Here is a 25,532-nt window from a genome sequence, read left to right on the forward strand (position 1 = left end):
TTTAGTACAAGAATGACAAATCAGATACATGTTTTACAAAGTCGACTTTGGTTTCCTGAAAAATAAACTGCAGTGGGTCAAGAATGGAGACTAACTGCTGGCTAGAATGAGATGATGGTGGCATTTACTGGACTGGTTGTAATGTTAATGGAGAAAAACTGTTGCAGATATTCTTGATGGCTAATCTAGTCAATAATCCCTACTCTCATTTCCACTGCTGTCTCCCAAATAAAGACTGGAAAAGCTAAACACTTACTTTCCCTGATTCCCTTAAAGCCAGGGAGAGCCAAATGCCATAATTCTGGTCAAAGAAAAATAGAAGGCTGCTGGGGGCTTTCTGAGAAGCTGTTGGTTTCCTGATAAAGAGAACAGACACATTCTTTCTTCCAAACTTTAATGCAGATGTAAAGCTTAGAAGTGTGGCAGGTCCTGCATCCAGGAGGAAATTATGCAGTTGGGAGTCTTTGGTGACATTGGTAAGAGCAATTTCAAAGAAGCAGCTCACCTGGAGTGTTAAGGTGTGAATATAAGTTAAAGATTGGAAAAAAGAGACAATAGTCAGTTATGTCAACATGTTTTGTTGTTGATAAATTAGAGAATAGGGTGATGGCTAGACGATGAGAATGGGGAACTGATTAAAATGTTAAAGTTTTATTGGGAGATTTCAAAATAAAAGTTAACTGAGTATATCATGTGCTTATGGAGTGATTGAGTAGAGAGGGAGGATTGATAATGCAGGAGCTGGAAGGGATGATTACAGAAGCCAAGACCATGAGAGGTGAAGGGTTATGATTCCAGGCACAAAGAGAGAGAGCTGACTTTGATAAGAATAGGAAGTATGGAAACAAATGAAAGAAGATTAGAAATTTTGATGGCCAGAAGATGATGGAGTTCCTATCTGATTGTTTTTATTTTTTCAAAATTTATGAAGCAACCCTTCCCATGCCAGCCCTAAGCAAGGAAAAGGCCATGTTCAGTTCAAGCACAAAGATTGTGAAGCCCAGTGGTGAAGAGCCGGATGAATTCAAGTCTGGCATTTCTCAAGCATTACTTGAACTGGAGATGAACTCAGATCTAAAGGCTCAGTTGAGGGAGCTGAATATAAACATAGCCAAGGAAATTAAAGTTGGTGGTGGTCAGAAAGCTATTATAATCTTTGTTCCCGTTCCTCAACTGAAGTCTTTCCAGAAAATTCAAGTCAGGCTAATATGTAAACTGGAGAAAAATTTCAGTGGAAAGCACATTGTCTTTATTGCTCAGAGGAGAATTCTGCCTAAACAAACTCGAAAAAGTCATACAAAAAATAAGCAGAAGCATCCCAGAAGCTACACTTTGACAGCCACGCATGATACAATCCTTGAAGACTTAGTCTTCTCAAGTGATATAAGCGATATAGTGGGCAAGAGAATCCGTGTAAAACTGGATGGCAGCTGGCTTATAAAAGTTCGTTTGGACAAAGCACAGCAAAACAATGTAGAACACAAGGTTGAAACTTTTTCTGGTGTGTATAAAAAGCTCAGGGCAAGGATGTTAATTTTGAATTCCCAGAGTTTCAACTGTTAAAAAAAAAAAAAAGACTAAATAAGGAACCATTCACACACACACAAAAAAGTTATGAAGCAAAGTCTTTGCCTGAGGAGTACGGTAGGAAGGAAGAGTTGGTGTAGCAAATTTGAAAAGAGAGAAGATTGCATCAAATAACTATCTTGTTGAGTGAGGAATAAAAAACATACTGGGAAAGTGCGGTGGAAATTTTAAAGTGATGAAATTTAAGCAATTTAAAAAGGGATAGGAAAGGGGGTAGGAAATATGAGATTGAGTGAGATGCTAAACTGATCCATGATAAGTGGAGTGAACAGAGGTTACAGCTACAATGCCTCATGATGACCTTAAAGAGGCTAGAGACTGTGTATGTGTAGGGAGGAAAAATATTTTTGAAAAAATAAAGTAGCGATCAAGGAGAATATCTCTTCCTACTTCAGATACTGTGGTCTATATGGATATGGAAAAAAAAATTTCCCTCTGGAAGGCTATAGAAAAGTCTTGCCAATGAGAGACAGCCAATTTTTGTTAGGATAAGAGTGTGAAGGGCAGGTTAAGAGAAGAGGTTGAGGGTACAGGGTTGTTTGTTGATGATAGATTAAATCCCAGAGGAAGGGCTTGGTAAAGCAGGGATTTGATGAGAAAGGAACTGGGCCAGGTTAATGAGAGTGCAGAGAAGTGGATGAGAGTCAAGGTGATGACTGATTATCTGTAGAACTTTAGCTTCTGGTAGTACTGAGGTGAACAGGAACTGAGGAAATTATTCCTGATATTTAAGGAAAGTTGATGCCCTGGTAAAGAGCCATGAGTAACTCTTCTCCCCTACAGGTAGTAGTCATGTACTAGCTATGGGGTGAGTCAAATCCTCTCAGTGGACTGATGTTATTCATTTGTTCACTAAATAATATTGAGTACCTATACTATGCCAGGGGTAGTAATGCTTCAGTGGCAGAATTCTTGCCTTTCATACGGGAGGCCTAGGTTCAATTCCCAGACAATGCACCTTTGTACAGATACCACCTCTCTATCGGTGGAGGCTTATATGTTGCTATGATGCTGAACATATTTCAGCAGAGCTTCCAGACTAACATGGACTAGGAAGAAAGGCCAATGAAAATGCAATGGAATACAATGCAGGACTGGCTAGCATTTCATTCCCTTGTGAATGTGGCTACCATAGGTCATGGGCCAATTCAAGAGCAGTTAACAACAATAGTGTACTATACCAACCTCTGATTTAGGTTGACTAAAGAGCATGAAGAAAAGCAAAGTTTGTATTCTCCTAGAGCTTTCATTACAGTGAGAAAGGATGGACAACTAAAAAAATAAAAAATAAATATGTAATATGTTAAGTGATGATAAATTGTATGAAGAAAATAAGGCAGGGTAAGAGGGAGAAAGAATTTCAAGTGGTCAGTGTTGCACAAAGGGAAAAGCATATTTCGTGTGTTCAAGAAACTGTAAGTTGGTCAGCCTTTGTGGCCCCAAGTGAGCAAATGAGAGAATAGAGCATGTGGTCAGAAAAATACCAAGGAGGTCAGGTAATTAGACATAGTAAGGACTTAAGATTTTAAACTTGTTGAGTCCTTCTCATGTTTAAACATGAAAACACTAGCTCTACCATGCATAGTAAACTTTTTGCCCCAGGTGCACCATCCCAGAGCTAACTGAGCCCTAGCATCTGAAAAACTGAAATTTGATAGATTGGATTAAATGACAATGGAAGTACCTGAATGTTGCTGAAGTGTTGTTAGGTGCTATCAAGCTCGTTCCGACTCATAGTGATTCTGCGTACAACAGAACAAAACATTGCCTATTCCTGCACCATCCTAACAATCTTTTCTATATTTTAGCCCATTGTTGCAGCCATTGTGTCAATTCAACAAAACAAAACACCTCCCTGATAACCTGACGGGTGGTGTTCCATTCTGTTTTACATAGGGTTGCTATGAGTGGGAACTGACTTGAGAACATCTAACAACAACAAATAGGTAGGTGTCAATAAATGTGTTTTATGAGTAACATTACCAAAACCTAGTCTTGTATCCTAATTTAGAAAATGGAAAGTTGTCATGTGCCTCAGTTTCCCTAACCAGAATCTTTGCTTTGAGTCCTTGCGGTTCATACCCAGTTTTATGGGCCTTGGTTCTATACTGTCTCATAATATTTCCCCTTATGGGGCCATAAGTTCCTTAAGACATTTTTTGGTAGTGCTGAATTTATCTTCTATTATCTGTCATTCAGATCAATTGTTGTCCAAACATTATGCCATTATAACAACATGACTAAGGAGGTACGGCATATTTATCACTGATTTATGCTGGAGAGTTGAAGATACTCTTGTTCAGCATTGTATTGAAATGAAAAAATAGTGCATTCTTTTTTCTTTGTTTTTTTTAAGGTTGAAGTCATTTGTTTTCAATTCAAAAGATGAAAGGATTATGCTTTCCATGAAATTACATGAGAGCAGGGTAAGATAAACTATGAAGCTGATTATGCTTAAACTTCAGGGCCATCAGTAGTCCCCACCCTTACCAAGGCCCTAGGAGCTGTGTTTCAAATTTTGTACTTCATTACTTCATCTCTTAAAAAGGGCTCCCAAAACTGTGTAAGAGTGAGACCCCACAAAACCTGTATTTACTCTGCCTGAAAGTCTTCCATTTAATGGACACAGGATAAAACAAACCAAATCACATAGCACTAAATATTAGTACTTAGTACATTAATTTCCCCCACCTGTCTCTCAGTTTGTCTCACTGTGGGAGCTTGCATGTTGCTGTGAAGACACTGAAGATTTTTAACAGCTTCTGCATCTGTAATTGATCAAACATGCAATCAGGATACTTTGATAATTACTGGTGATTGGAATCCAAAAGTTGGAAACAAATAAGAAGGTAGTTGGAAAACATGACCTTGGTGATAGAAACTATGCCAGAAATCAAACTATAAAATTTTGCAAGACCAGCGACTTCTTCATTGCAAACAACTTTTTTAACCAACATAAATGGTGACTGTACACATGGACCTCACCAGATGGAATACACAGAAACCAAATCAACTATATTTGTGGAAAGAGGTGATGGGAAAGCTCAATATCATCAGTCAGAGCAAGGCCAGGGGCCGACTGTTGAACAGACCATCAATTGCTCATATGCAAGTTCAAGTTGAAACTGAAGAAAATCAGAGCAAGTCCACAAGAGCCAAAATACGACCTTGAGTATATCCCATCTGGATTTAGAGACCATCTCAAGAATAGAGATTTGAAGCATTGAACACTAATGACTGAAGACCAGATGAGTTGTGGAATAACATCAAGGACATTATGCATGAAGAAAGCAAGAGGTCATTGAAAAAAAAGAAAAGACCCAGATGGATGTCAGAGGAGATGCTGAAATTTTCTCTGGAAAGTCAAGCAGCTAATGCAAAAGGAAGAAATGGTGAAGTAAAAGAACTGAACAGAAGATTTCAAAGGGTGTCTCTAGAAGACAGAGTATCAAATGATGTGCAAAAACCTGGAGATAGAAAATCAAAAGGAAGAATGCATGCTGCATTTTTTAAGCTGAAAGAACTGAAAAAAAAAAATTCAAGCCTCTGGTTGCAATAGTGAAGGATTCTATGGGGAAAATACTAAACTACACAGGAAGCATCAAAAGAACATGGAAGGAATACACAGAGTCATCATACCAAAAAGAATTTGTTGACGTTCAACCATTTCAAGAGGTAGCATATGATCAGGAACTGACGGTACTGAAGGAAGAAGTCCAAGCTGCACTGAAGGCATTAGCAAAAAAAAAAAAAAAAGGCTCCAGGAACTGATGGACTATCAATTGAAACGTTTCAAAAAACAGATGAAATGCTGGTGTGCTCACTTGTCTGTGCCAAGAAATTTGGAAGACAGGTACCTGGCCAACCAATTGGAAGAGATTCATATTTATGCCTGTTCCCAAGAAAGGTGATCAAACCAAATGTGGAAATTATCAAACAATATCATTACTATCACACACAAGCAAAATTTTGCTGAAGATCATTCAAAAGTGGCTGCAGCAGTGTATCAACGGGGAACTGCCAGAAATTCAGGCTGGATTCAGAAGTGGACGTGGAACCAGGGATATCATTGCTGATGTCAGATGGATCCTAGCTAAAAGCAGAGAACACCAGAAGGATGCTTACCCGTATTTTATTGACTGTGCAAAGGCATTCGACTGTGTGGATCATGACAAACTATGGATAACATTGGGAAGAATGAGAATTCCAGAACACTTAATTGTGCTCATGTGGAACCTGTTCATAGATTAAGAGGCAGTCTTTTGGACAGAACCAGGGGATACTAAGTGGTTTAAAGTCAGGAAAGGACTGTGTCAGAGTTGTATCTTTTCACCATACCTATTCAATCTGTGGAAACCCTGGTGGCATAGCGGTTAAGAGCTACAGCTGCTAATCAAAAGTTTGGCGGTTCAAATCCGCCAGGTGCTTCTTGGAAATTCTATGGGGTAGTTCCACCCTGTTCTATAGGGTCACTATAAGTTGGAATTGACTTGACAGCAGTGAGTTTGGGTTTTTGGTATTCAATCTGTATGCTGAGCAAATAATCCAAGAAGCTGAGCTATATAAAGAAGAATGGGGCATCAGGATTGGAGGAAGACTCATTAACAGCCTGCGTTATGCAGATGACACAACCTTGCTTGCTGAAAGTGAAGAGGACTTGCAGCACTTACTAATGAAGATCAAAGACTACAGTCTTCCATATGGATTATACCTCAACGTAAAGAAAACAGAAATCCTCACAACTGGACCAATAAGTCACATTATGATAAATGGAGTAAATAATGAAGTTGTCTAGGATTTCGTTTTACTTGGATCCACAATCAACACCCATGGCAGCAGCAGTCAAGAAATCAAAAGATGCATTGCATCTGGCAAATCTGCTACAAAGGACCTCTTTAAAGTGATGAGAAGCAAAGATGTCACTTTGAAGACTAAGGTGCGCCTGGCCCAAGCCATGGCATTTTTGGTTGCATCACATGCATATGAAGCCTGGACAGTGAAGAAGGGAGACCAAAGAAGAATTGATGCCCTTGAATTGTTGTGTAAGCAAAGAATATTGAATATACCATGGACTGCCAAAAGAATGAACAAGTCTGTCTTGGAAGAAGTACAACCAGAATGCTCCTTAGGAGCAAGGACAGCAAAACTGGGTCTTATATACTTTGGGCATATTCTCAGGAGGGATGAGTCCCTGGAGAAGGACATCAGGGTTGGTAAAGTACAGGGTCAGTGGAGAAGAGGAAGACCCTGAAGGAAATAGACTGACACAGTGGCCGCAACAATAGGCTCAAGCATAACAATGATTGTGAGCATGGCACAGGACTGAGCAGTGTTTTGTTTTATGGTACATAGGGTCGGTACGAGTCGGAACCAACTCAACAGCACCTAACAACAACAACAGTACATTAATTGTTATTTGTTGGTTAAATTAGCATTCTTTGTTGAATTCAAAAAATACTGTCTTTGAATGGCTAGTGGAAGAATGAAATTTATTATGTATCAAAATTAAAATTAATGCTACAGGTTTATATAACTTTCTTACTACATATTTTCAAAGTTCTTTGAAGCTATTGTCTTATTTTTACCTGCTAGCTACCTTTGAGTAGGAAACAATATGCTTCCATTGTGTGGTAATAATATATAGGTTTCATACGTTGGCATATTAGTCTCTAATCACAAAATCTGCAATATTAGATCTCAGGAAGAATATTTAAAATGTCATTTCTTTATGTGGTCTTTATTCTTGTTTGTCTCTAAGACTAATCAAATAATATTTCTGTAAACCAATATGTTTGTCAGTGTGCCTACAAAATACAGTAACTTGTTTTATGGAGAATTTTTCATTTTGAGACAAAAGTAAAATTATGTGAAGCCTGCCCCTGCCTGCTCTGTCTGCAGTGACTAGTCAAACTCCTGTGTGCTCACCGGTCGTCCCCTGACCATCCTGTAATTTAAAAGTGGTCCCTGGGACTAAAACAGAGCTTCACTAAATATTGTTCAGTTTGTTCAGGGAAGATAAACTAAAATGAGTTTTAGAAAAAAGTGTTTGTGGTTTCTGTGTGTGTAAATTCAATCTCTTTTCCTCCAGAATCTCCTAAACCCAAAATAAACAAACAGAATTCAGCTTCATTCTGGCATTTTTTTTTCGAATATTGTCTGTCCCCGCGTCTGTTTTTCTTTCTCAATTCCACAGTTGTTAAATGAAGTTGGATTGCAAGCTCAAAATGAAGAAAATCTAATTCTCATTTTGTGTGAAGCTCTGGTTCTGATAAGTAAACATCCCATCCACACAGGGAATTAAGTGCCTGTAAAGCTTGTGCACGATGGAGGCCCCTTCTCTTCAGTTATATTTTATTGCTTCACCTATTGGCTTGGGTGTATTAATTCTCACTCATTGAATTTCTTGCACAGATGAAAGCATTAGGCTGAAAAGAACAAAATTAAAACTACCTGCACACAGAAAGTATACTAATGCCAGTCCTTCTTACTTTTGTCTCTCTCACCTACCATTTTTTCAAAGTCTAAGAAACCAGCAAGTTTTTAAAAATGTTATTAATAGAAAACATGGCATATGCCTTGGCTATCCCTTTGTCTTGAAAAATACAAGAAGAAAGGATGAAGATTTCTATCAGTCCCCATGGACCAGAGTGATGAATATAGAGCCTTAATACTTCTTTTGCATAATATTACAGTTTCTAGTTCTCCATTCTACCTTCTTTTTGGCTACTCATAGAAGCGAATATATTTCTGTTATTATTCAAATTAGTGAAAATATTTTGAGATTACAAAAGGAAATTTTTGATCTCTCGTCAAATACGTTACTGACCAATTTCAGTTTCATAGATAACTAAGTGTTGAAAATGCAACATTTGCAAATCTCTGATCTCTGTACCTCCTTTTCTTGCAATGTGTCGCTGTCTCTCTTTTCTGCTTTCTGCAAAACCACATAGAAATTTAGTTTAAAAAAATTTAGTTTAGAAAACTAAATTTGCTCAAAGCAGCAAAAAAGATATTGGTTGAGATGGGCATATAAAAGGTGTCATCGAAGCTAGGAAACTTAATAAATAATATCAAAACTTGGTAAGGGAAAAGATTTGAGTCAGCTAGCCTGGCAATTTACACCACATTACCCACAATGCCCAGTACTTGAAACAGTATTTAAGAAGTCATCATGATTATAAAGGAAAGGATAAAAAGAAAAAACCCTAACAAACATCCAATCTAAATCTGGAAATCAAATTTGTGGTAATCACCTATTAAGTTGTGCTTAGAATTGCTTTTCCATGCTGTTTGTAAATAAATAAAAAAGAACATGAAACAAAGGTAATTGTGTCACACAATAAGGGATTGCCTTTCAGTGCAAAAGCATGTTATCTGCAGGGCCATCAGACAGCTTCCTGGAGTGGAATAATTAAGTTTGAGATTGCTGGAGGAGACTGCAATGGTATTTAGTTTATAGCCTCAAAGCCAAGGGACCCATTAAAATGAAATAAGTGAAATTGTAGAAGTTCCTTGTAGCCCAAGTACCTGGGTGACGTCACCAGCTTCAAGGTAACATACTCAAGCGATGCCAGGCTACATTTAATAATAACAGATCCTCAGACAGGCTTTCTGCCATATGGAGGTAAAACTACACTAATGAAACGGAGCTGACAGAAAACGAGCCCCTGAAGGAGGATCAATTAATTAAACAGTCATTTGGGATTTGAGAGAGCTGATAAACAGCCATGAGAAAGTCACTAAAATCTGATATTAAATGTGATTTACCCGAGTTAGTTTAGAAGGCAATTTTACATTGTGACTTCCAGACAATCTATCTCTAAAAGTCATTTTTTTCTCATCTCCAGTGGGAAATTGGGGAACACAGCAGTATGGACTGATGAGTACTAACCCTTGATGAAAACTCTCAATAACATAAGCAGTACCCATATTCAAGAGGAGCTCTCCCATAACCTCAGACCACCCGAATCTCAGACCACAGTCTGCTTTATTTTGCTTTGTAGTGGTCAGGCACCATCCTAGAAGTTTCTTGACTGTTTCAAAGTCCTTCAACTGAGAGCCTAGAAGCCTACCCCCCTCAAGCTTGAGATTGGAAAGTAATCCCCTTCCTAATACCTCTTTCTCAAATAAGAGTCAGTGGGGCAAAAATCCTCTCCAAAGAAATATCCTTACTAATCCCTTTTATAAAATCTTCTTACAAAATCCTTTCTTGAGATTATTCCTCTTACATATTCTCTAAGTGCTGAGGGAGTTCGAGAATAAAACAGTAGGTTCTGGACCAGTTTCTTTTAAAATCTCCATATGCAGCAGGTTTGTCTCACATTCACTTTGGTACCTGATATCATAATGGAGTCTAGGCTGAAAAGGAAGGACAAAGGATCTCATTCTATAACAAACCTTAGAGTTATGAAAGTACCATGTTATCTTTGACTAGAGATAAGCTTATTAAGCTTATGACATTAAATCATTAAAATGCACAACTGAAATGTACAACTTTCAGGAACGTCACTTAGATGGAAATGAGTGGCTTAGAAATGAAGTGAAACTAGTCTTTATTTGAGCAGAGACTGTCAAAGCCAATACCAAAGCCAATACCAAAGCCAACAGTGGATTTTAATGACCAAAGTAGTGTATTGCCTCCATCAACAAAAGCAGGGTAATTCATTTATTCAGTGAAATATTTAAAGAGGGGAAATTAAATATTATCCTGTAGAATTGTCTGGAGACAAAAAGTTGAGATTTCAGGGCATCTTAAGAAGTTTAGGGTCATGGACCTCTCTTAGGATCTGGTAACATCAAATGGGCCATTTCCCCAGAAAAAAATCACACACACGTACACATACATGCAAATGCATAAAATATTGATTATAAGTTCAGGACTTCACAGATACCCTGAAGGCATGAACTCCAGTTCAAGCACCCTTCAGGGACATGGTAGTTACAGGTTCCTTCAAGTCAACTTTCTATATCTAAGAGAAAATCATATATTATATACTATTGTGGTTACTTCCTCTGAAAAAACAAACTTCTGTTAGTGAGCCCCTTAATAATTACGGTCCAAAATAGAAAAGTTTATGAACAATATAAAGGTATCTCTTCTGGATTACACTCCTGTTATATACAGAATATCAATTTGGGTTTTATTTCAATCTCAAAATTTAGACACTAGATCAGTGATATGCAAAACTTTACAAAGGAAAGAATAATTATATAGAAATAAGGAAAATACCAAAAGAGAGAAGGAAGATACAAAAATGCCTATGCTAAAAATTACTTTGATTTGCAGTCCAACTCAATAAACATAACTAAATGAGAGATATGTAAATTTCTTAAAAGAAAATGTAAATGAACTGTTTCTATAACTGCAGTATAAAGGGGGAAGGGGCAGGCATAAATTTTGCCTTACACTTTCTGTCCCTCACAATATCTGCATGGTCCCTTGACTGTTATCAGACGCTCTTCACATGGTTGCAGCGTGAGTACAGACATTTCAGTAGAGATGGCTGCCTCAAGGTCTTTTTATTTTTAAGTTGTAATTAAAGAGAAAGAAATGAGCAAATAGGAGGATCCATCTATAGACAAAAGGGAGTAAATAACTGAAAGGGGAAAGATTAAGTAATTGACTGACTTCCTGCAACTGTGTTCCACCTGTAACCTCTTTGGGAAAATCCTGTGACAAGTAATGCTTAATTATCTCACATGAGATTTTTCTCTATAATATGTGCACAAACTAGATATGTATATATATATATATATACACACGCACATATGTGTGATAAAATTTGACCTCATTCTATGAAACATCTATGAATAGCTCATTAATATTTTCATCTTTTTCAGCATGTACTCACTAATTAGAAATTTAATTAGAAAGATATAACATTTGAAAATTAAATGATACATTCTCTTTATAATGTCGAAAAAGCTTTGCCATTTAAAATTGAGTTTATCCACTTTATTAGCTTGTATCTTAAAATCCTGTCAGTCTCATAAATGTTTTAACCATGGTAAAAAAAAAAAAAAAGTTTTCATATATTTAAACTCACCATAGACAGTATTTAAGAAACTGTACTTTTCTCACATTAAATCTAGAATTGAAAACTGTACCTATTCATGAAACAATCTAATTGAATAGATTCTTTGCAGTTGGTCCCAGGTTGAAGTTTTGCCATGCTACAAGTAAGACAAGATTACTTCAGACCCCCAGTAATTCAAAAATGAATAGTACAGCCGATACCAACACCAAAACCTAACCAACTGCCATTGAGTCAATTCCGACTCATAGTGACCCTATAGGACAGACTAGAACTGCCCCATAGAGTTTCCAGGGACTATCTGGTGGATTCAAACTGCCGACCTCTTGGATAGCTACCGTAACACTTAGCCACTATGCCACCAGGGTTTCCAATTACAGCCTATAGACAATAAAATGTTAAAGGGCACAGGAGATATATACACCAGGGGACAGGTAATATCTATACATGTATCTGGAATTTTGATGACTGTCTCAGTTAACTAGTGCTGCTGTAACACAAATATCATAAGTTGGTAGCTTTAAAGAAAAATAATTTATCATATCACAGTGTTGGAGGTTGGAAGTCCAAATCAGAGTATCAGCTCTAGGGAAGGACCTTGCTTATCAGATCATAGCCCCAGGCATTCCTTCTCATTCCTTGGCTTGTAGATGGTCTCCTTGTGGTGACTCCCATCTGTGTGTGTATGCATCTCTCTGTGTTTATTTTTCTTTTTATAAGACACCACTCAGAAAGGCATAAGTTTAGAACGCACCCTACTCCAGTATGGCCTCACTAACATAAAAGGAAAACCCTTATTTCCAAACAGGGTAATTTTTACAAGTACAAGAGTTAGGACTTCAACATAACTTTTTGGGGGACACAATTTAATCTGTAACAATGACCTTTAGGATTTTGTAGATCTCTGGTAGTGGGCATAGATCAATGCTTCTCAAACCTATCAAAACCAACTTTTCCTGTATTTACTTAATATTTTGTATTATATGCGTCACCACTCTGAAATGAAGATGATAGATACTAACAGTTACCTACATAATTTTTTTAAAAAATCAGTGTAGTGCCCTATCTGCAATATAAAATAAAAATAATAAGAAAGAAACTTTATTAGGAAAAAAATCTGAAACCAGTCTGTATTATCTTAGGCACAGCCACCCAGAAGATTCAACGACAGTCAAATACTGGCCTTTATATGTATACTCACTGAAAGGTGTGAAACATCGAGGCCTCAAACACTATGAGCAATCTGCTGCTCTTGAAATGATTTTCTGAAAGTGGGAACTCATGCTCCATAACACTGTGCAAATTTCTAAACAAAATAAAGTGAAATAACGCCTTAGTATACACAGCAATTTGAAGTATGGTGTTAGTGAAGAATATTGAATACATCATGGAATGCCAAAAGAAGGAACAAATTAGTCTTAGAAGAATTGCAGCCAGAATCCTCGTTAAAAGCAAGGATGGCAAGACTTCGTCTCACATACTTCGGACGTATTATCAGGAGGGACCAGTCCCTAGAGAAGGACATCATGATTGGTAAAGTAGAACCCAGTGCCATCGAGTCAATTCTGACCCATAGCAAGGTAGAGGGTCAGTGAAAAAGAGGAAGACCCTTAACGAGGTGGAATGACACAGTGGATGCTACAATAGGCTCAAACATAGCAACAATTATGGGGTTGGCAGAGGACTGGGCCATGTTTCCTTCTGTTGTATATATAGTCACTATGAGTCAGAATCAACTGGATGGCACCTAACAGCAACAACAACATACACGGTAGTTGTATTTCTGGAAAAAAATTCTCTCTACAAAGTTATGCAAAAATTATTTTGTGTCTGTATCTATACATAAACACACGCACAGAATTTTATATTTTATGTTTACACACATATATGCAGAATTGAGTCTATGTTCAAATAAATGTGAACAGATTTTTATACCTGCATAAAAACCTGTGCATCATTTGAAAATCATATGGGACAAAGGACAATTACACGTACAACATTTCTGGTCCCTACTCACTAAATGCTAGTAACACCTCGTTCCAATCATAAGGCAATGAAAAACTGCTTTCATGTATTATCCCAATGCCCATAGATAACAGATTCATAGAAAATTAAACATGGAATAGACATTAAAAGCCATTTTTTTTTTTTTTTTTTTAGCAGAGGTTAGTAACTGGTTTCAAGAATGCATGCTAAGATTGGTTTGACCAACTATGTCGATACATCAGGCAGGTATTGACACTCTCAAGTTGGTCACAGTCCTCATTCACAATGATCACTTTCTGCATGTACTTGCCCTGACAGCCTTCAGAATTGTGTGAGTAAGCAATTTCTGACTTTAGTCCAGTTCTCTCACTTTACAAGAAAGTGAGGCAAGGAATTACGTAAGACATCAAATAGTGAAATCAAATCTTGCTAATTGCTTTTTTATTCTAGTGTTCCAAACCCACAAACTCAAGAATAACTAATGAAGGGATATTATGTTAATCATGTGTAATTGACAGTTAAGCGAAATATCTTCCGATGTCCAAGAATCAGTTACTAGGGCTCAAGCTGAATAAAAATCAGCACTAACTACCCAATATGTTAAAAAGAGGTGATCGACAGTTGAGGGCAAACACTGCCCTCCCCAACCCCACTCCTGAGATTTTTATAGGGTTGGAGAACCAGCATTAACTCCACTACCAGCTACTCCTCCACTTTTTTTTCCCAATCTGAAAAAAGAGGCTTTTTCTAAGTCTATGTGGAGTAAGATAGAGAAGGAAATCAAGTTGTTGGTCTTGTAGAAACTGTATGCTCTTGGAGAAAAATTGTTAAGACCTCTTCCCATAGGGAAGGACATGCTTCTCCTCAAAAAAAATCTGAAATCATGTGATACTTTTAGAAATTGCTTGCAGAACAGAGAGTCTGGCATACTATTCCCCTGGTTAGTTGTCTGTTAGGCAGTAGATCACCCAGGGCAAGAAAACAAAATTGGAAAGAGGTGTGTGAGAGGAATAGAGCAACCTGTATTCTATATTCGAAATGTCAAGAATGTCTGGGTTTTCCAGAGGTCAGGGGGATACTACAGAAGACCTGAGCCATCTTTTCACTAGACCATGTGTAAGGACTGACCTCAAGGCAAGCGGAAGCCAGCAGGAGCTTTTGGATTGACTGCCTGTGACAGAGTGTAAGAACAGAGGGAACAAACTGAGGTTGAGGCAGACTTCCCAGATCAGGGAACTGTGCAGTAGGGAGACTCCCTAGGAATTCTCTTAAAACGCGCACGTGCAACCCCACAGACCAAACATTCATATGTCTGCCACACTGAAGCATTAAGAAGCACTTGTGATAATCTGAGAAGCTCTACAGCCAATAAAGAGGGAATTCAATACCTTCCACTTAAATAATACGACTGGCTTTGTTCCCTAAGCCTTATCCCCAACTCCTGACAGTGAAAGCTTAGACCTGGAAAAGGGTGGTAGAGGGTGTATCTAAGAGCCCGACTGCACCCCCAAAGCTCCCTCAGGTCCCTAGAGCCACAAATCTATTTTGCTCTGAGTATAGGGAAGGAGATGAGGCTTAAAAGAAGTTTGAGGTGCAGCTTTCTAACTGAAGTTTTCATAAATGAAAATGTGGCTGGGAATAGGGAATCTCATGTGTGGAGACCAGATAAGGAGATTTGTCACAGCATAACTGATGTTAGGGGTTGGAGAAAAACTGTGTAAATGTTTTTTAGCCAATTGAGTTTAGACAACTCAACAAACAGGTTGTATATGCCTTAAACAATTATATATATACATTTTTTTTTTAAGAGAGTACACAAATTGCGAATGGACGTGTCAGAGTCCCAGTACTCACAACCCTCCTAACTAGAAATTATCAGTGGTTTTTCTCAAGGTTTACTTCAGAGAAAATGAAGATAAATGCTAAAGAGAGAACATTTTTCAAAAAGGACTTACTCGCAGAGAGGAAACCTTAATAAGAAAAAGAACAGAAGCCTGAGAGGCACAGAAGAAAACTGAGATATGATGTCCCTAGAAGCAAAAAAAGAGAAAGAGAGAAGGAAAAAAAAAGTCAGTGTTGAGGGGGAAGGAATAAAAAAGGAAAAATCAAATTATAAAGGTGAAAACCAACTAAATGAGAACAGGTAAAGGGTATTTACTCAGAGTTTGCTACAGTAAGGAAGTCAGTCACCATCACTCACTTGGCAGAGGCATGGGAAAGCTTTAAAATGGAAAAATGGGGAAGCTTCAGGATGTCCTGATTGGAGGCTGTTGGCATGGGGACTCTGGAAATAGGCTAATTTATGTGATGGCTGGAGTTGCAGATTTGGCTCTTTCCAGGGGTCCTAATTTGGAAAAGGGAGCAAAAATTAGCGAAGCTGTCAATTGCTGATCAAGTTCTGGCTGTTTTGTACCAATTGCTACAGACTGTAGTTTGGTTTCTTAAACTGTTTGCTGGATATTGTGGATCAGAGTTCTATTTTTACATACGGTTTGGCTAAAAGCATGAAGCATTAGTGTCTTCAGTCTCTCACCCTTAAAGAGCTAAACTAAAAAAAAAATCTAAGATACCGGTAAATAGAGAGTGGAAGAAAACACACACACACACACACTTAGCCATGCATAGATTTCACGGAGTCTGTGGATGGTGCAAATGGCTAAAGCACTTGGCTGCTAATGGGAAGATCGAAGGTTTGAGTCCCCCCAGAGGCACCTCTGAAGAAAAGCCTGGAAATCTACTTCTAAAAATCAGCCAATGAAAACCTTACGAAGCACAGTTCTACTCAGACACACATGGGGTCACCATGAGTTGGAATCGACTCAATCACAACTGGTAAAAAAGTTGGCAGATGTGATTGGGATTGGGGTAATGTTAATCCCTTGACTTAAATAAACACACACACACACACACACGCAGAGGAAGCAGGTTGCAGTGTTGATGCACTCACTTTCTCCACTCTATCGTGACAAACTTACTTGGGATACAGAATTTAACCGGGATGCATTTTCTAATTGTTGAAACACATTTAGCCCTCTGACTCAAATAAAAGAAACAAGGGGAGGGTCTTCTTAAAATATCATTTTAACACCAAGTCACGTATTTTGGTGAAAGTTATTAAATATTTTCTAATATTTACATTTCCTAAGTCATTTTTCTTAATCCTCTTTGATGTTTTTGCCTTGATCCCATTGTGTCCTTTGATACAGAAAAAAACCTGACAGACCTTTTAAAATGTTTAGGTGCACATCCAAAGCATTGCAGGAAATATTTTAATAGATACTGTGACCTAGAAATAATCAAATATTTTATCTTATTAAGACTTCTACAGCCTTATGGATTTTTGATATTTTGCTTCTTCATCTTATGTTTTACTACTGTTGTTAACAGCTACATTTTTTTCAAAGGGGCATATTTCCCTCTCATTACGTTGGGTGATACTTGAAGGCACAGACTGCATCACTGTTAAAGAATAGGCTCAGAAAAAGAGTAGGGAAATAATGTTTACAAGCGAAGGGTCTATAATTTACTCAGAAGATCTCACTATCCCTGTAGCAAGTTAGGGAAGCTGATGTTATTATGCCTGAGACACTTGTCCAAGGCCATACGGTTAAGAAGTGGAAGAAAAGAGACTTAAACCAAGACTTACAACACTATTTCTACCACGCTATCTTGCCCCTTAGTAGTTAAAAACCTAGCCTCCTAATCTTAACACTATCAATTGTTAACAATTATTAGCTATATGACCATGAAAAAAAAGACATAATTCCTCTGAAACTCAATTTCCTATCTTTACCATGGGAATAATAATATCTTCCCAGCTGCGTCATAAAGTCGTTTTCAGAAAGGGAGACAGGGACAAAAAGATAGAATGAGGTGGAAATGAATGAAGCGCTTTGAAACTGCAAAGTGAAATACAGGTCTAATATGTTAATATTTACTAGCATTTTCCAGATCCAATATAGTACTCACGTGTTGTCATTGTTAGGTGCCGTCAAGTTGGTTTTGACTCATGGCAGCCCTATGTACCACAGAACGAAACACGGCCCAGTCCTGCGCCATGCTCACAATCATTATGCTTGAGCCCATTGTTGCAGCCACTGTGTCAATTTGTCTCATTGAAGGTCTTCCTTTTTCTGCTGACCCTGTACTTTACCAAGCATGATGTCCTTCTCCAGGGATTGATCCCTCCTGACAACACGTCAAAAGTACGTAAGACGCAGTCTCTCTGTCCTTACTTCTAAGGAGCATTCCGGTTGTACTTCTAAGACAGATTTGTTCGTTCTTTTGGCAGTCCATGGTATATTTGGTATTCTTCACCAATACCACAATTCAAAGGCATTAATCTTCTTCGGTCCTCCTTATTTACTGTCCAGCTTTCAGATGCATATGCTGCAATTGAAAATACCATGGCTTGGGTCAGGCGCGCCTTAGTCCTCGAGGTGATATCTTTGCTTTTCAACACTTTAAGAGATCCTTTGCAGCTGATTTTTCCAATGCAATGTGTCTTTTGATTTCTTGATTGTTGCTTCCATAGGTGCTGATTGTTGATCCAAGTAAAATGAATTCCTTGACAATTTCAATCTTTTTCTCCATTTATGCTATCACATATAGTATCAATTGATAAAGATCAAATTTGTACTTGTGACAAAGTAGTGTGTCTTCTAACTGAAATCTGGCCTAATAATTTATCAGCTTTTGTGAATGGCATATTTACCAATATGTCCTTTCACCTGTAACTATTGATGTCTTTTTCATGAATATATAAATATTTGGTGTCTTTATGGAATAAGAAATTGCAGTAAATATAAGCCCCGGCAATTTTATGTTATAATTCATGGCCAGAATTTTTAGAACATAAAAAGGCAACTGATTAGATGAAAATGCATTAAAATCAAATCCTTTGCTGTTGAGTCAATTCCAACTCATACACAACCTATCGGACAAAGTAGAGCTGCCCCATAGGGTTTCCAAGGAGCAGCTGGTGGGTTTGAACTGCCAAGCTTTTGGCTAGCAGATGAGCTCTTAACTACTATATTGTGAGGGCTCCAGGATAAGATAAAGAGGATATTGAAATGTAACTCAAGATTGCAAAATATAACATAAGTCTTATCTTATTACCTGGATAAGTGAAAAGGGCTGAAATTGATATATCCAGATATTTTTAAATGGATAAAAATGTTACGAGTCTAATTGTAAGAAATCCATTGGAATCTACATCAAATTAAACTCAATTACATTAAATCTCAATTGTTTGTGTATTACTGTGATAAGTGCCAAAGGTCAAAAGACATGCAACCTGCCTTGATGGAGATCAAAAAATAACAGGGAAAGTAAGACTTGAAAAAGATGAAGAATTTAAATAGCAAAGTGGAATTATTTATGAAGAGAATTTGTAAAGCAATAAGTAATGGAAGACTTCAGAGGAGAGAGGGTTAGAGAAGGTCAGTTACCAAGTCTTCATTAAAGAAATGAAATTTGAAGAATACAACAACTATCAGAGTGAACCCTCTACCGATAGACGTAGATTCACTGTTTCAAACATCACAAAAATCACGAACTACAGTATTTGGAAATGCAAATGATTGAGATAGGTACCTCATGCATTATATTAGTCTCATTCTAGAATCTAATATATTAAAACGTGCACATAGCTACAACACTCTATACAGGAAAAAATGATTATTGATCAATTCTTCCAGTATCTCTCATTTCTGAAATATTCTATTGGAAAACCATTTAGAGCATGGAAGAGTTTCCAATAACAAATCTTTTGAGATATTTCAAAGGCACTGACCTTTGAGTACTGATGAACCCTTATAAAGAAAAAAATATGAAAATCAATTATTTCAAATAAGATGATCTGTAAAATAGTTCAGATAATGAGATCTTCATAGACATCAATGGCCTTTCCCCATACTAAGGTTTTTCATACAATGCATTGCAAGTTTTATATGTATTCATGACACTGTCATTTAACATATTTCTTTTCCTATCTATCTAATGACTCTACCAACTCACTTCCCTGTTACCTCAGGGGTCTCATTTGTGAACCATTTCATATTACAGGCTCATTATTATCATTGATAGACTACTATGTCAAAAATAAATTATAAGCAACTTGTGCTTAAGTAAATAGGAGTTCATGGTCTTTTGACCAAATGAATTTTTAAATTATTATTGCTGAATATTTATCAGGGGTGAATAATAGTTATATGAAGCCTGAAATTCACATAATTTGGGGGACTTTATTTAAGAAAAAATAAATTAACAAAAATACATATTGAAAAAAACCTGATGGTAGCATAAACAATACAAAAGTGAGGGAAAAAAAACTATTCGTATTAAATAACTGCCTGACATATTTGGACACCCTTCCTGTATATTCTCAGAAATATACAAATATAATAAAGTTAAAGCATACAAATGAAATAAATTAAAAATTTTACTTTTCTGCTATATTTACTTACATAATTATATAATCAATTCATACATTAAATATATGCACTTAAGATACAAATGAATTATGGCATTGGCAAAGAATATTGAATATACTGTGGACTGACAGAAGAACCAACAAATCTGTCTTGGAAGAACCACGACCAAAATGCTCCTTAGAAGGGAGGATGGCGAGACTATGTCTCATGTCCTTTGGACACATTATCAAGAGGAATCATTCCCTAGAAAAGGACATCATGCTTGGTAAAGTAGAGGGTCAGAGAAAAAGAGGAAGACCATCAATGAGATGGATTGACACAGTGGCTGCAACAAAGGGCTCAAGCATAACAACGATTGTGAGGATGGTGCAGGACCGGGCAGTGTTTCACTCTGATGTACATAGGGTCGCTGTGAGTAGGGACCTACCCCGTGGCACTTAACAACAAAAACAAGATGCACATATGTAGAAGTTTTGTTACAGCACATTTCTCTCAAGTAGTTTGTAACATCAGTGGTAGTTTTATGAGACTTTTTATAGCAACTGCCAGATTTCTTCAAGACAAGACACACCAATTAATACAACAACACAGCCTTATATATTGGTGTACACAAAACATGTAAGTTCACACCTAGATGTACTCAATGTGTTGTTGTTAGGTGCTGCTGAGTCAGTTCAGACTCATAGTGACCTTAGGTACAACACAACGAAATGCTGCCTGGTCTTGCACCATCCACACAATCATTGATATGTTTGAGTCCATTGTTGTAGCCACTGTATCAATACATCTCATTGAGGATTTTCCTCTTTTTCATTGAAATCTCTACTAAGAATGATGTCCCGTCATTCTCCAAGGACACATCCCTCCTGATAGATAACATGTCCAAAGTTTGTGAGGTGATGTCTTGCCATCCTCACTTCTAAAGATCATTCTGGCTGTTTTTCTTCCAAGGCAGCTTTTTTCCTTCTTCTGGCGGTCCATGGTGTATTCAATATTCTTTCCCAACACCGTAATTCAAAGGCATTAATTCTGCTTCTGTCTCACTTATTCACTGTTCAACTTTTGCATGCACACGAGGCAATTGAAAATACACAGAGTGGGTCAAGCGCACATTAATCCTCAAGGTGACATCTCTGTTTTTTAACACTTTAAAGAGGTCTTTTGCAGTAGATTTGCCCAGTGCAGTAGGTCATTTGATTTCTTGACTGCTGCTTCCATGGGCATCGATTGTGGATTCAAGTAAAATGAAATCCTTGACAACGTCAATATTTTCTCCATTTATCATGATGTTGCTTCTTTGTGCAGTTGGGAGGATTTTTGTTTTCTTTATAATAGGGTATAATCCATACAGAAAGCTGTGGTCTTTGATCTTCATCAGTAAGTGCTTCAAGTCCTCTTCACTTTCAGCAAGCAAGGTGTGTTATCTGCATATCACCTGTTGTTAATGAGGGTTCATCTGATCTTAAATCTTTGTTCTTCTTCATATAGTCCAGCTTTTCAGATTATTTGCTCAGCATATAGACTGAATAAGTATGGTGAAAGAATACTACCCTGATGCACACCCTTCCTGATCCCAAACCATGCAGTATTCTCTTGTTCTGTTCAAATAACTGCCTATTAGTCTAGGTACAGCTTCCTCGTGAGCAGAATTGTTTTGTAATTTTCATTCTTTGAAATATTACACATAATTTGTTATGATCCACACAGTTAAATGCTTTTGCGTAGTCCTCTTTTTTGCTGACCCTCTACTTTACTAACTATGATGTCCTTCTCCTGGGACTGGTCCCTCCTGATAACATATCCAAAGTACATGAGACTATGCCTCTCCATCCACTCTTCCATGGAGCACTTTGGCTGTACTTCTTTCTAGGCAGATTTGTTCATTCTTCTGGCAGTCCATTGTATATTTAATATTCTTCTCCAACACCGTAATTCAAAGGCATCAATTCTTCTTCAGCCTTCCTTATTCATTGTCCAGCTTTCACATGCATATGAGGTGATGGAAAATACCATGACATTGGTCAGGTGCACTTTAGTTTGCAAAGTGGCATCTTTGCTTTTTAACACTTCAAAGCAGCCTTTTGCTGCAGATTTGCCCAATGAAATACGTTGTTTGATATCTTGACTGCTGCTTCCATGTGTGTTGATTGTGGATCCAAGGAGAGGCCCTGATATTTAAGTTTCATTCATTTTATGGTGAATCTGCTTCTTTGGCACAAAGGTGTGTGGAAGTACTGTTAACGAGCTTCTCCTAGACTAAATAGAGATGAGTGCTTTTTGATTTCCCTTTAATTTACACGAACAAATACAAGGGAAAAAGGCAATCATCTGAACTGATGTGACCAACTAGTACATGGATTTGCCACTTGATTAGCCAAGTTGCTTTAATTTATCCTGTGTTCTCACCACAATTTTCTTGCTATTCAATCTTTCCTGCTTTTTTTGGGTTCATGGTATACTTCATAATTCTACAATATGTCCAAATTCATTTATGTTGAGGAGAAATTATCAAAAGGTCATACTTGCCTACTTCTATGCAATCATTCTCCTTCCCCCTTCTCATTCTCACTTGCCATGTTCCAATATTTAAGATACTGCAGCAGTGTCAAGGTTGAAGAAAGGAGGCATAAACTAATGTTCCCACTCCAGTGGCTGTCTCCACCCCTCCAACGAATGAATGAAAGAAAGGATAAATGAATGAATTCTATTCAACACTTAATGATGGTCGGATATATTCTAGGTTCTGTTAGACTAGATGTCACGATATTGAATTGTTCCTTTTTGAGCCTTCAGATTTTCTCTTCAAGCTTGGTGGTGTGTTGCTTAAGAGTCTTTACTGGGTCTTGTAGTTTGTTTATAGCCCACCTACACACACAGATCAGTGTCTGGAGCATAGAAATATAACAGGAGCTTAATTTTTTTTGACAGTTTGTTTCTTCAGCTATCACTAAAAAAATTCATATTGACCCTACAGGACAGAGTAGAACCACCCCATAGGGTTTCCAAGGAGTGGCTAGTGGGTTCAAACTGCCAGCCATTTGGTTAGCAGCTGAGCTCTTAACCACTGCTCCACAAGGGCTCCAGCTGAGTCCTTTAAAAGTTCAAAGATGATTGAAATCTTATATTTTTGTGATGACTTATTCTTTCAACAGTCTTAGAGAGCTGATGAAATTAATATTATTAAAGAGCTACAGCTGAGAAAGATGACCTTAGACCTTGCCCCCCAACCTTGGGAAGCCTTGTGTAATAATGCCGTTATGCGTGCATCTGACAAAACAAGGCTGATATAACATATCAGATTAAGTATTTGCAATTATCGGAGCTCTTGTGAAGTTTGCCACAGTTCAGCCACAAACATTCTATGATCACATTACATACATTGTCCACTTCTGATTGTGTTTATCTTTTTATTTTTTTGTAATTCACACATACAAAAGACTTTTCTTTATTTGAACCTTTCATCTTCTAGTTAAATATTAGACTGGTCATAACGAGAAAAAAAAATTGGGTTTATAAGCATTAAATCATAGGTTCTGAGCATTCTCCATATTTGTTTATCCTCCCCCTCCAATGACAAAATGAGTGTTACAGTCAATTTGTATAAAAATTGAACAAACTGAACTTGCTTAATCTAACTTTGAATTTTGATCAGGTTTAATGGGGATTCATGGCAATGACACAGCCTCTTTATATATCATGGACTTAAAGCATTGCCAAATGCACTTTTACTGAGCCTTCAAGTCATGTGTTAAGCATGTGAAGGTGAAGGATTCTATCAATTTTATTCCACTCTTCCCTTGCCCTCTGCAATGCACATCTCTGGAATAGATTTTTCAAATAATTTCACTGAAATCAGGACTCGTAGTCCCCTCTGGCAGACCTATAAATCACAGGCTTTAATAGGACTTCTATTTCCTGGACCTTCTCTATTTTCTATTACCTTGCACATAACATTTTGTTGTCTACCTTTCAACTTCTGTAAGATATAAAATTATATCCTTAAGCATGATGTTCTGATTTTCTTCTGGATCAGCCAATTTAGCTCATTACTTTTCTGATGAGAGTAACAATAATTCATTTTGTACCTCTGGCCACAGTTGCTTCTGAACTTCTAAGATTTCTATTGCTGTTACAGACTGTATGTCTATAACACCAATGATCCCAACAACTTTTCTCTGAGCCTGCTAGCTAAAAATGCAACTGCTCAGCCAGAGAATCTAACGTATGATAAATGGTCAAGCACTTTAAGGTTGTTACCCGTGTAAAACAAAGGACCTTTCAGATGACTTTGTGGAGGCTTCAAAACCTGGTAAAGAAATAAGTAAATTTAATGGCCAAAGATCCACACTTTGGAAGATAAAGGGGACAGAGGAGACTGAACCATACAGATAATACCCACAAACTTCATTTCATCATTAGATTGAACCTCATTCTTGCAGTTTCTTCTCCTCTCCTTTGTTCTACAATGAAGCTTCTGAAAAGTGTGCAGCAGGCAAAGAAAACCTGCAGAAAATGGCGAAAGGAAGAGCAATCATTCTGAATTATCTACAAATAAGCCAAGGAATATTTTTAAAAAACCAAGGTGCTCATTGGTATACAGCTTTCAGCCCTGGACTGATGCCATAGGCCTAAAGTCCTGAAAAAAGAAAGAAAGAGAGAATATGTGAAAGTGAGAAAGAAATTAAAAGTAAATTTGAGCTAACTCATAGCAAAGTAAATGGCGCCTTGTAGAATGATATGGAGTCCCTGGGTGGCGCAAACGCTAGGTTGCTACCGGAAAGGTTAGAGATTTGAGTCCATCCAGAGGCACCTCAGAAGAAAGGCCTACTGATCTACTTCCAAAAAATCAGCCATTGAAAACTTTATGGAGCACAGTCCTACTCTGACACACATGGGATTGCCATGAGTCAGAGTCTGGTCGAAGGCAACTGGCACTTGCACTAGTACTACAGTGACATATCTGAAGTTCTACTTAAACATACGATTATTTGGAAATTTAAAGTAATATTATTTGGCAGCCTGTCTGAAAAAGAGAAAAGAGTTTCTTATTATGGTTAAAATGAAATAAGTAAAACACAAAGTCATTTCTAAAATTGCCAACTTATAACTTAAACGCTCAAAATAACTATTTTAGAATTTAAAAAATGCTAACAAAATGAAATTGAAAGAAAACACTATTACTGAAATCCATATTGTTTTAAAAATGGGATTTGGCTTCTTTTTAAATAGATAATCAAAATATTTTCATTCAAATAAATTTATAACCACCTCTTCCTTCCACCACATTATTATTTGAATGACGGCATTGGGTTTGGTTTGGTTTGGTATCTATTATTATTAGAACCTTCTCCTGTGGCTAGAGAACACGTACTTTTAAAATTCTCAAATGCAAAAAAAAATTGTTTAGAAATAGTGAATTCTTCACCACTCCTATTCAATGTCAATCTAGAGGATTCTTGTGGTGACATTCTGTGTTCCAATTTCAATTTTA

General features: G+C 37.3%; 1 pseudogene; it reads left to right on the forward strand.

The window, feature by feature from the left end:
- Positions 1–969: 969 nt before the first annotated feature.
- On the forward strand, positions 970–24,306 carry LOC126076740 (40S ribosomal protein S7-like; annotated as a pseudogene).
- Positions 24,307–25,532: the final 1,226 nt, after the last annotated feature.

This window comes from Elephas maximus, chromosome 5 (genome assembly GCF_024166365.1).
Source record: "Elephas maximus indicus isolate mEleMax1 chromosome 5, mEleMax1 primary haplotype, whole genome shotgun sequence".
In the NCBI taxonomy this organism is placed as follows: Eukaryota; Metazoa; Chordata; class Mammalia; order Proboscidea; family Elephantidae; genus Elephas; species Elephas maximus.